The 9,035-nt window shown below is 40.7% G+C and overlaps 1 pseudogene; it reads left to right on the top strand.

Annotated features, from left to right (window-relative positions):
- The first annotated feature begins 5,427 nt into the window (after window positions 1-5,427).
- LOC112397328 (60S ribosomal protein L32 pseudogene) lies at window positions 5,428-5,852 on the top strand (annotated as a pseudogene).
- The last annotated feature ends 3,183 nt before the right edge of the window (window positions 5,853-9,035 follow it).

The raw sequence follows: 9,035 nt of genomic DNA, 5'->3' as shown, positions 1-9,035 counted from the left end.
TTGAGCTGGGGTGGTGGAGGCCTGGAAATAATAATACAGCTAGTATTTTTCCTATGTGGTAAACATTGCACTAAGCAATTTATACCCCTGATGTTATTTAATCTCACAAATATCCAATGAAGTTATTTTCCTCACTTTGTAGATAAGGAAACTAGAGCAGAGAAAGGTTTAATAACTTTTCTCACGTTGCCTAGCTTTTAAGAGATGGAACCACATTTGAACCTGAGCCTAGCAAATTCTGAAACCCATACTCTTTCCTCTGTATGTCATTCTGCATTTCATTAGGCACAAGATACTGGGGCTGGATCCTGAAATAAAGAGCTGGCTTGATGGTTGAGGTGCCAGGACCTTTCAGGTATTGTGAACAGCATGTGCAAAAGCATGAGGAGTGAAAGAACAGGTTGCATTTAAGGAAGTATTGTGAATTGGGACAGACTAAATTAAATTATTGTAAAAAACAACCCCCAAAGTTGCAGTGGTTTAAAACAACCAAAATTTATTTCTCTGACACACTGTTCCAGGCTGGTAGGCAGTGGGTTTTACTCCACATTGTCACTCAAGGACCCATGAGGCCACTCGAGTCAGAGTGGAAAGAAGGAAATCTAGAGAATCAAGCACTGGCTTTTTTCTGCCTTGACCTGGAAGTGACACACATCAGTTCCCCTCAAAGCCCATTGACCAGATCTAGTCACATGGCTCCAACTACTTATAAGCTGGGCAGAAGTGGGAGAAAGTATATGAGAGAAAATGAGTATTGTGTGAGTATTACTGTCTGCTGCATCTTGCATTTACTTAAAAAAATATATTTTAGGTAATTTTAAAAAAATAATTAAGGTAGAATGCATCAAAGTGAAAAATTCTCATCCCCGACTTAGACCTTGGTCTGATTTTAACTTGTTTTAGGTAAATTCTCATTGGAGGATTTCTGGAGGGACTAGTTCAATTCTAGGCCAAACCAAGGTTTTGAATCTCTTTGAGCTGGTAGAGAGGTCCAAATTTTCAGATCAAACCTTCCTTAGGTCCAGACCTGAACCACTATGCTCTGTGCAACACAGATTAACCTGGGCTGAAATAAACCTCTTAGCACTTGAACCAGATAAAAGTGTATTAAATTATAACTTCAGTGTATTTTATATAATTTCATTGAAAGCTTTTCTTAGAATATGACTGCATGATAAATCAGTTTTAAAATGAAAATAGCTGTATAAAAAAGAAAATAGAAATGATTTTTCAAATTTTAATGTTTATAAAATCTCTCAATAGGCTTTCTGTTTAACAGTAAACAATTGGAAAAAATGCAAGCAATCCCAAGATTATAGTTCCTTAATAATATGGAACATTAGTATATTTTGATAAAATATTTCATATTCCAAAACTGTGTATATAAACTTTTAGTATTAGAAGGGTGAAGGGGTTAGCGAGAGGTTAAGGAGATTAATAAATTGATTATTTGTACTAAAATCTCCTGTTACCAGTCTTGTTTTTGTTTTTGTAAAAATATTTTTCTATTAATTTTTGCTGCATTGGGTCTTTGTTGCTGCGCGTGTGTTTTCTCTAGTTGTGGAGAGCGGGGGCTACTCTTCGTTGTGGTGCGCGGGCTTATTGCAGTGGCTTCTCTTGTTGTGGAGCATGGGCTCTAGGTGCACAGGCTTCAGCAGTTGTGGTGCATGAGCTTAGCAGTTGTGGCTCGCAGGCTCTAGAGCGCAGGCTCAGTAGTTGTGGCGCAAGGGCTTAGTTGCTCCGCAGCATGTGGGATCTTCCCAGACCAGGGCTTGAACCCATGTCCCCCACATTGGCAGGCGGATCCTTAACCACTGCGCCACCAGGGAAGTCCCCTGTTAACAGTTTTGTGATTAATCCCTCAGGAGTTGTTAGATTGGTATACTTTATTCCAAATTTGTATCAAAACCTGGTTCTCAATCTTTTAACAACAAAGCACAAAACAGTTCCTAGGTATTCACCATTGGTCAGTGCTATTATGTTCTTATTTTACAGATGAAGAAGGCAATCACCTGAAAAGTTCAATAATCTGGCCAAGGCATAGCTGGAATTTGTATCCAGGCTGACTGATTTCAGAGCCTATAGCTTTTTCCATGTTTACTTGTTCAGTAGACAAGGTGAGAGCAAGCAACAGGATAATTGGCAAAAGGGTGAATGAAAAGTGCTCTTTATCCTATGGCCTATATTTAAACCTGGGCCATCAAGCAAATTTTCAAAAAAATGTTCTTTATTTTCCCAATCTGCTCATGCAAGAAATGTTCTTGCTGCATACCCTTGGGATCCTTTTTTAATTCCCTGAACCATTGTGGGTAGGCTGGACACATTAACAAGTCATAACATGAAATCAGCCATGACAGGCCTTTATCTGTCCTGTCATCAGTTTCCCAAGTGTCAGAGAGGTGGCTCAATCTGAGCTTCAGTTTATGTTGTCACCAACTAGAGAAAAAAAAATGTACTGGGAATACTCTGTGCCAATCATTTCAAGGTAAAACTCTAGTAATTTCTTTTTAATAACATAATTATCCCATTAGAGAAAGTATTTATAAGTTCAATTCAGTAATGGTGAATAGAATTTTTAATGGACTTTATTTTTTAGAGCAATTTTATGTTCACAGCAAAATTGAGTGGAAAGTACAGAGAGTTCCCACACGCCCCATGCCTCCACACATGAATAGCCTTTCCTATTATCAACATCGCTCACCAGTGTCATACATTTGTTTTTTTTTTTGTTTGGTTTTTTTTGGCCACATTTTGTGGCCTGTGGGATGACCAGGGATTGAACCCCGGGCCCATGGCAGTGAAAGCGTGGAGTCCAAACCACTAGACCACCAGGGAATTCTCACCAGAGTCATACATTTGTGACAACTGATGAAACTACACTGACACATCATTATCACCCAAAGAATAGAATTTTTAAAAATTAATTAATTAATTAATTAATTTTTGGCTGCATTGGGTCTTCGTTTCTGTGCGTGGGCTTTCTTTAGTTGCAGCGAGCGGGGGCTATTCTTTGTTGTGGTGCGCAGCCTTCTCATTGTGGTGGCTTCTCTTGTTGCAGAGCATGGGGTCTAGGTGCATGGGCTTCAGTAGTTGTGGCTCACGGGCTCTAGAGCGCAGGCTCAGTAGTTGTGGCGCACAGGCTTAGTTGCTCCGGGGCATGTGGGATCTTCCCGGACCAGGGCTCGAACCTGTGTCCCCTGCATTGGCAGACGGATTCTTAACCACTGTGCCACCAGGGAAGCCCCGAATTTTTTTACTTGAAAGATTTAGTCGTGTCATTTCAAATGACCCAACCACAGCTGATGAATTCATTGTGAATATTAAGACTAAGCATTATCAAATGTCACCTTTAGTTAGAAATACATATTTCCAGTATGATATTCAGAGATTTTCAGAAGAGTTTGATTTTTTTTTTTTTGCAATGGCAATAGCTTTATAAATTTTTTGTTGCTGTTTTTCCTCCCTGGTTTTATTTTATTTTATTTAAAAAAATTTTTTTTTGGCCATGCAGCTTGTGGGATTTCAGTTCCCCTACCAGGGACTGAACCCAGGCCATGGCAGTGATAGCCCAGAATTCTAACCACTAGGCCACCAGGGAACTCCCCTCCTCACTGGTTTTAAGTCCCTAGGGGCAGGGAAGAATGGATTGACAGGACACCCAGAAAACAAGGTCTGTGTGCAGACTGACTCTAACCCTGACTAACCCTGAGCCATTCTCATTCTCATTATCATAAGGTAATCAGAGTGAGAGGAAGCACTGTCTTTTCTCCTCTAACACAAGTTGGAAAAACAGAAATTCAAAGTTTTGTTTGGAACCAGCAGAAAATGTTAGAAATAATAACATGAAAAGTTAATAGTATTTATTGATTAAATAGCATTTATACTATGTGCCAGACACTGTGCTTAGTCCTTTGCATATGTTGTCTCATTTAATTCTCACAAGCATTCTGTAAGATAGGTATTATTATTATTTCCATCATAAAAATGGGTAAATAAAGGCTAAGTACCACACAGAAAGTCACACTAGACTGGTGGATTATAGTGCTGGATTTTAATCTCAAGTGTATTAGGGTAGGGTAACTGGTTTAGCAATCCCCAAATCATAGTAATGTGACACAATAAAATGTGTTTCTTGCTGGGGCAAAGTGCAGCGTGGATGGTCCTCATCAGGTGGCTCTCTTAGGCAGCTCACCTCTAAGCAGTGACTCATGTACACAGGCCCCTTCCATCTTACGGCTTAAGCATATTGTAGCTTCAAGATCTCCCCATCATCAGTCAGCCTGGAGTGATGGAAAGAGAGCATGGAAGACTGAATAGGATGTTTCAAGGTCAGACCTGGAAGTAGTGACATCACTTCTGCCCACATTCCATCAGCTAGAACTCAGTCTCATGGGAATCTAGGATGCAAGGGAACCTGTGAAATGTGGTTTAGCTCCACGTTCTGGAAGGTGAGGCAACCTGTATATTGGTGAGCCCAAGAAATCTCTCCACAGCAGGTTTGTCTGACTCAGGACACTTAACCACTAGACTCTGCTGTAAATCTAATCTCCACCCCTACTCTTTGACCAGAGGGAAAGTATCAAGTCTCTCTGAGACTTAACACTACATGAAATAAATCCATTCGGGAGTTTAAACAGCAAGAAGAAATGGCATAGTGCAGCCATTACGAGCCTGGGAACTAATGCTAAATCTGATGACCTGTTTATTAACTAGGTGACCTTGGGCACGTTTCTGAATTTCTGCTTTTCCTTATCTATAAATTGAAAATAATATTTTCCTTTGCATGTCTTACAGATTGCTGTGAGAGTCAAAGGGAATAGTTTGTGTAAAAATACTTAGTAAAAGGTAAAATGATACACAAAACACAAATGTCAGAGGTTGTTGGTGTTATTATTGTTACTTCCTAAGTGTCAATATGATTGATACAGGTAATAATCACTCTGTAATATCGGAGAAGAAATCACTGTGAGTTGGGCTGGTCAGGGAATGCTTTACAGGAGAGTGGAATTTGAATCTGATCTAGAAAGATGAATAAGATTTACATAGTAGAGGAGTAAGGAAAAGGCATTCAAGGCAGGGAGTATTGGACCACCAAAGAAGTAGAAGCCAGAAAGAACACAGTGCTCCTGAAACACTGAAAAAACTGTTTGCTCTTGGAGGCTTCTGAGATTGGGTTGGGCAGGAGCAAGTGAACTTCAGGCTGCTGCCACCTCTGCTTCACTTCAGCCGTCTGTTGAGACATTTCTCCGTGGGTCACTCCCATTTCTGCAAGTCCTGTAAATGAGGCACCAACTGCACTTTGTTCCAGACTACCTTTTCAAGAATGTTTGATGGCAACAGGGTGTCCTTCTGGAGTAAAGGGTAGGCATATTTACTGCCCATTCTAAAAGATTCAAGGGAGGTAGCAGCCGTCTCCAACCCAGCATCATGACTGTTCTCAGACACCTTATGAAGCCCAAAGTGATCAAAGAAAAGACCAAGAAGTTCATCCGGCACCAGTCAGGCTGATATGTCAAAATTAAGTGTAGCTGGCAGAAACCCAGAGGCATCGATAACAGGGTACAGAGAAGATTCAAGTGCCAGATCTTGATGCCCAATATTGGTCATGGCAGCAACAAGAAAATGAAGCACATGCTGCCTAGTGGCTTCTAGAAGTTGCTGGTCTACAACATCAAAAAGCTGGAAGTGCTGCTGATGTGCAACAAATCTTGCTGAGATGGCTCTCATTTCCTCCAAGAACCTCAAAGGCATTGTGGAAAGAGCAGCCCAGCTGGCCGTGAGTCACTGATCGCAATGCCAGGCTGCACAGTGAAGAAAATGAACAGTTCATGTGCAAGTTTTATTTGTGTTAAATAAAACCATGAAAATTCTGCAAAGTAAAACAAAGATTTTGGCTCCCTAAGCTCAGAGTTCTTCATGTACAGGTGTTAACTGGCCCTATTCCCATTGCCCTATGGAAACTAGGTCTTGGGGAACTGACTTTAAAAAGGCAGATACTCTAGCTACTACTATTGCTATGAGTAATAAACCATTTTTGACTCTGACACAGGAGTCTCATGTCTTCTACCAGCATCCATGAAACTATGACAGGCTAACTTGTTAACTTGCAAGTAGGGTAAAACTTAGACTCTTTACAGTTCTTGACAGAATCTATCTGTAGGAGGGATTTCACTGAACAGTACTACATACCAGGCGGGGTACTAAATGCTGGGGATACAGAACCAAAAGGAACAGTTCTTGCTTGCAAGGAGCCTCCAGTGTACAAATTAGGAGCTTACTGAGCTTGGTACTAATAGAGTTTCAGAGTAGTTAAATCGCTAAGCTAGTGAATACACACAGAAAAAGGTCAAACTCAGACTAATAAAATTCTAGCCATGATTGTGACTATATCCCAACAACAGGGTGGAGACCATATGGTTTTTCAGTCCTCTGAGAACAGGTGTATTCTCTATAGATGGCAGAAGCTGAGAAACACAGAGGTACATGGAGCCTTACAGAAGGCTTTAAAACAATACCCTTCAGTCCTCAGTGCCAAGAAAGAAGGTTGCTTTTAGATGGACTTGCCCTTTCTACAACTCTTCCCTAAATAAATTGCCCTGAAGGGTGACAGTAGAAGCATCACTTTCTGGCCCAGAGATCAAAGGGTATCTCTCGTGTGGATACCTGGTGGTATTGGTAAGGGAATTTCTAACTTTGGGATTGTATCTAGGATGGGAGAGAAGGCAGGTACTATGTTAACTGTGGGCACAACCAAGGAACAGAACTATACTATGAAGGGCGGAAAAGTTGCATATAGATGGAGAAGGATCTAGAGCCCTAAGGCTGTGGTCTCTGAAACAGAATTGGTTTCACATACAGGGCCAAAGAAACCCTGGATTTATGATAGGGGCTCCATCAGAAAAGTGGGATTAGGACTTAGGAAGGGAGTGAGGAAAACTGGCAGGCGAAGTACTTAGTTGACTGTGCATAACAGACAGTGCTAAAGGTGATAAAACAATTTAATAAATAAACAGGGTATTCTAGGCTCATCTGACACATTAGATACAAAGATGCATTATATGGCATTTGGCAAAAATGAGTGCCTGACACTGACACCTAATATGTGACAGCACAAAACCAGGAGCTTTACACAATGTGGCAGGTGGGAGTTTGGTCCTTGGCACTGGAAGCAAGAATCCATTCATTCAACAAAGTGTATTGGCACTGTTCTAGGTGCTAGGGATAAAGCAGTGAACAAGATAGAGAAAAATCCATGCCCCTATTTTGTTCTAAATGAAGTTAAATCTGGCTCTGAGCCACCTAGGTCAAGGGAGATGAGAAATTCAGGATTTGTCATGTTTACTTTAGGGGGAAGACAATTTATTAGGGGTTTCTATACCATCCCAGGGTCCTACACATTCCATAATATTCTGAGATGGGCTCTCTGTTCTTCAGACCACATTAGCTACCACTGTTGGTTGTTCATGATCCAAGTCCTTATGGCCCCTTTTCCAGGCCACCCCAAATATTTACAGGGCCTAGGACAAGAATACAAATGGAGGTTCATATACTATATGTTAAATATCTTAAAATTATAAATCCAGCCGAAAAACTGTTAAATAGGTTCTATCTTGACACATACAATTTTGTAACAAGCTGGCCACCATCAGAGGCCCTGGATCCTGCTACTGTGTGGGAGTAGGGCACATGTCCCTGACTCTCTTGAAATCCATAAATGCAGCCCCTCTAAACATGGGGAGGTGTTTCCCAAATAGTTTACTGTCTAGTGTTGGTCCACTTCTTCTCCCAACCCGTAATGTCTCCTGCCATCTGCAACAATCTAGCTGGATCACCTTCAGGACTAGACCAAAGGTTATGCTCTGAGTGTCAGACAACTTTTAATTTTGGCCCTGCAACATTAAAGCCATTAACTACTCCTGGAGGCAGACATGGTTGCTTTCCTTGGATCGGGGACGCAGAAATACTTATAGCAGCCTGAACAAGATATAAATTAACATCTCAAACAGCTGCCCCACCAACTACATATTATCTCATTCATTTCTTTATAACAGTCTTATTAAGGAAATAAAACTGAAGCTCAGGAAGATTAAACAACTTGCTGAATGCCATAAAAGGAAAAGAACAAGAATTCAGTCCCAGAGTTGTCACCATCCACACTTCCATCTACCACACCTAAGAGCTTTGAAGAAATTCAGAAACAAATTTGTGAAACTGCCTGCCAAGGTGTACAAACTTGTATAACTGTTCCATTCACTAGAATAGATCCTGAGATTTGTTTTTGAGACTCCAGAGTACAGCAGTCCCCCTTATCTGTAGGGATATCTTCCAAGACCCACAGTGGATACCTGAAACCTCAGATAGTACCAAACCCTAGGTATGCTGTTTTTTCCTATACTAACCAGTGGGTAGTGTATACTCTATGGATATGCTGGACAAAGGGATGTTTGCGTCCCAGGTGGATGGAGCAGGATGGCACAAGATTCATCACGCTACTCAGAATGGTGCCCAATTTAAAAGTTATGAATTGTTTATTTCTGGAATTTTCCATTTAATATTTTCCGACAGTGGTTAACCACAGGTAAAAGAAACCATTGATAAGGAAAGACTACTACATTATAAGGGATGCAGTGAGAGAGAAATCAGAGCCTATTAGAGGATGCATTTCTGTTATGTGATCTTGCAGCATTTTATCAAAATGTCGATCAGCTCATTTTGCACTACAGTTTTAGTTCCAAAAGGCCACTAAGAAGCTCAGCAAAGAAGCCAGACATTGTCAAAAATAAAATTAGGTAAATATCACTTGTAAATAAAATAAAATCGATTGTGAAATGCTGTTTGGTCAGTTCTTATTGTTTGCTGTTCTTTTGTTCCCTGATTCCTATTATCCTGCTCAGGGCAGAATGTGTCCTCCTAAAGGGCAGGGCAGAAAGACTCTCCAGTCTTGGTTTTGTTGATGGTTTTATATTGCTCATTATGAGTTTCAAGAATATACACCCAGGGTGAAGAATAAACAAACGTTTAAATCTTGGAACACA

This window comes from Neophocaena asiaeorientalis, unplaced genomic scaffold (genome assembly GCF_003031525.2).
Source record: "Neophocaena asiaeorientalis asiaeorientalis breed wild unplaced genomic scaffold, Neophocaena_asiaeorientalis_V1.1 scaffold17, whole genome shotgun sequence".
In the NCBI taxonomy this organism is placed as follows: domain Eukaryota; kingdom Metazoa; phylum Chordata; class Mammalia; order Artiodactyla; family Phocoenidae; genus Neophocaena; species Neophocaena asiaeorientalis.
This window is presented reverse-complemented; position numbering and strand designations above follow the sequence as displayed.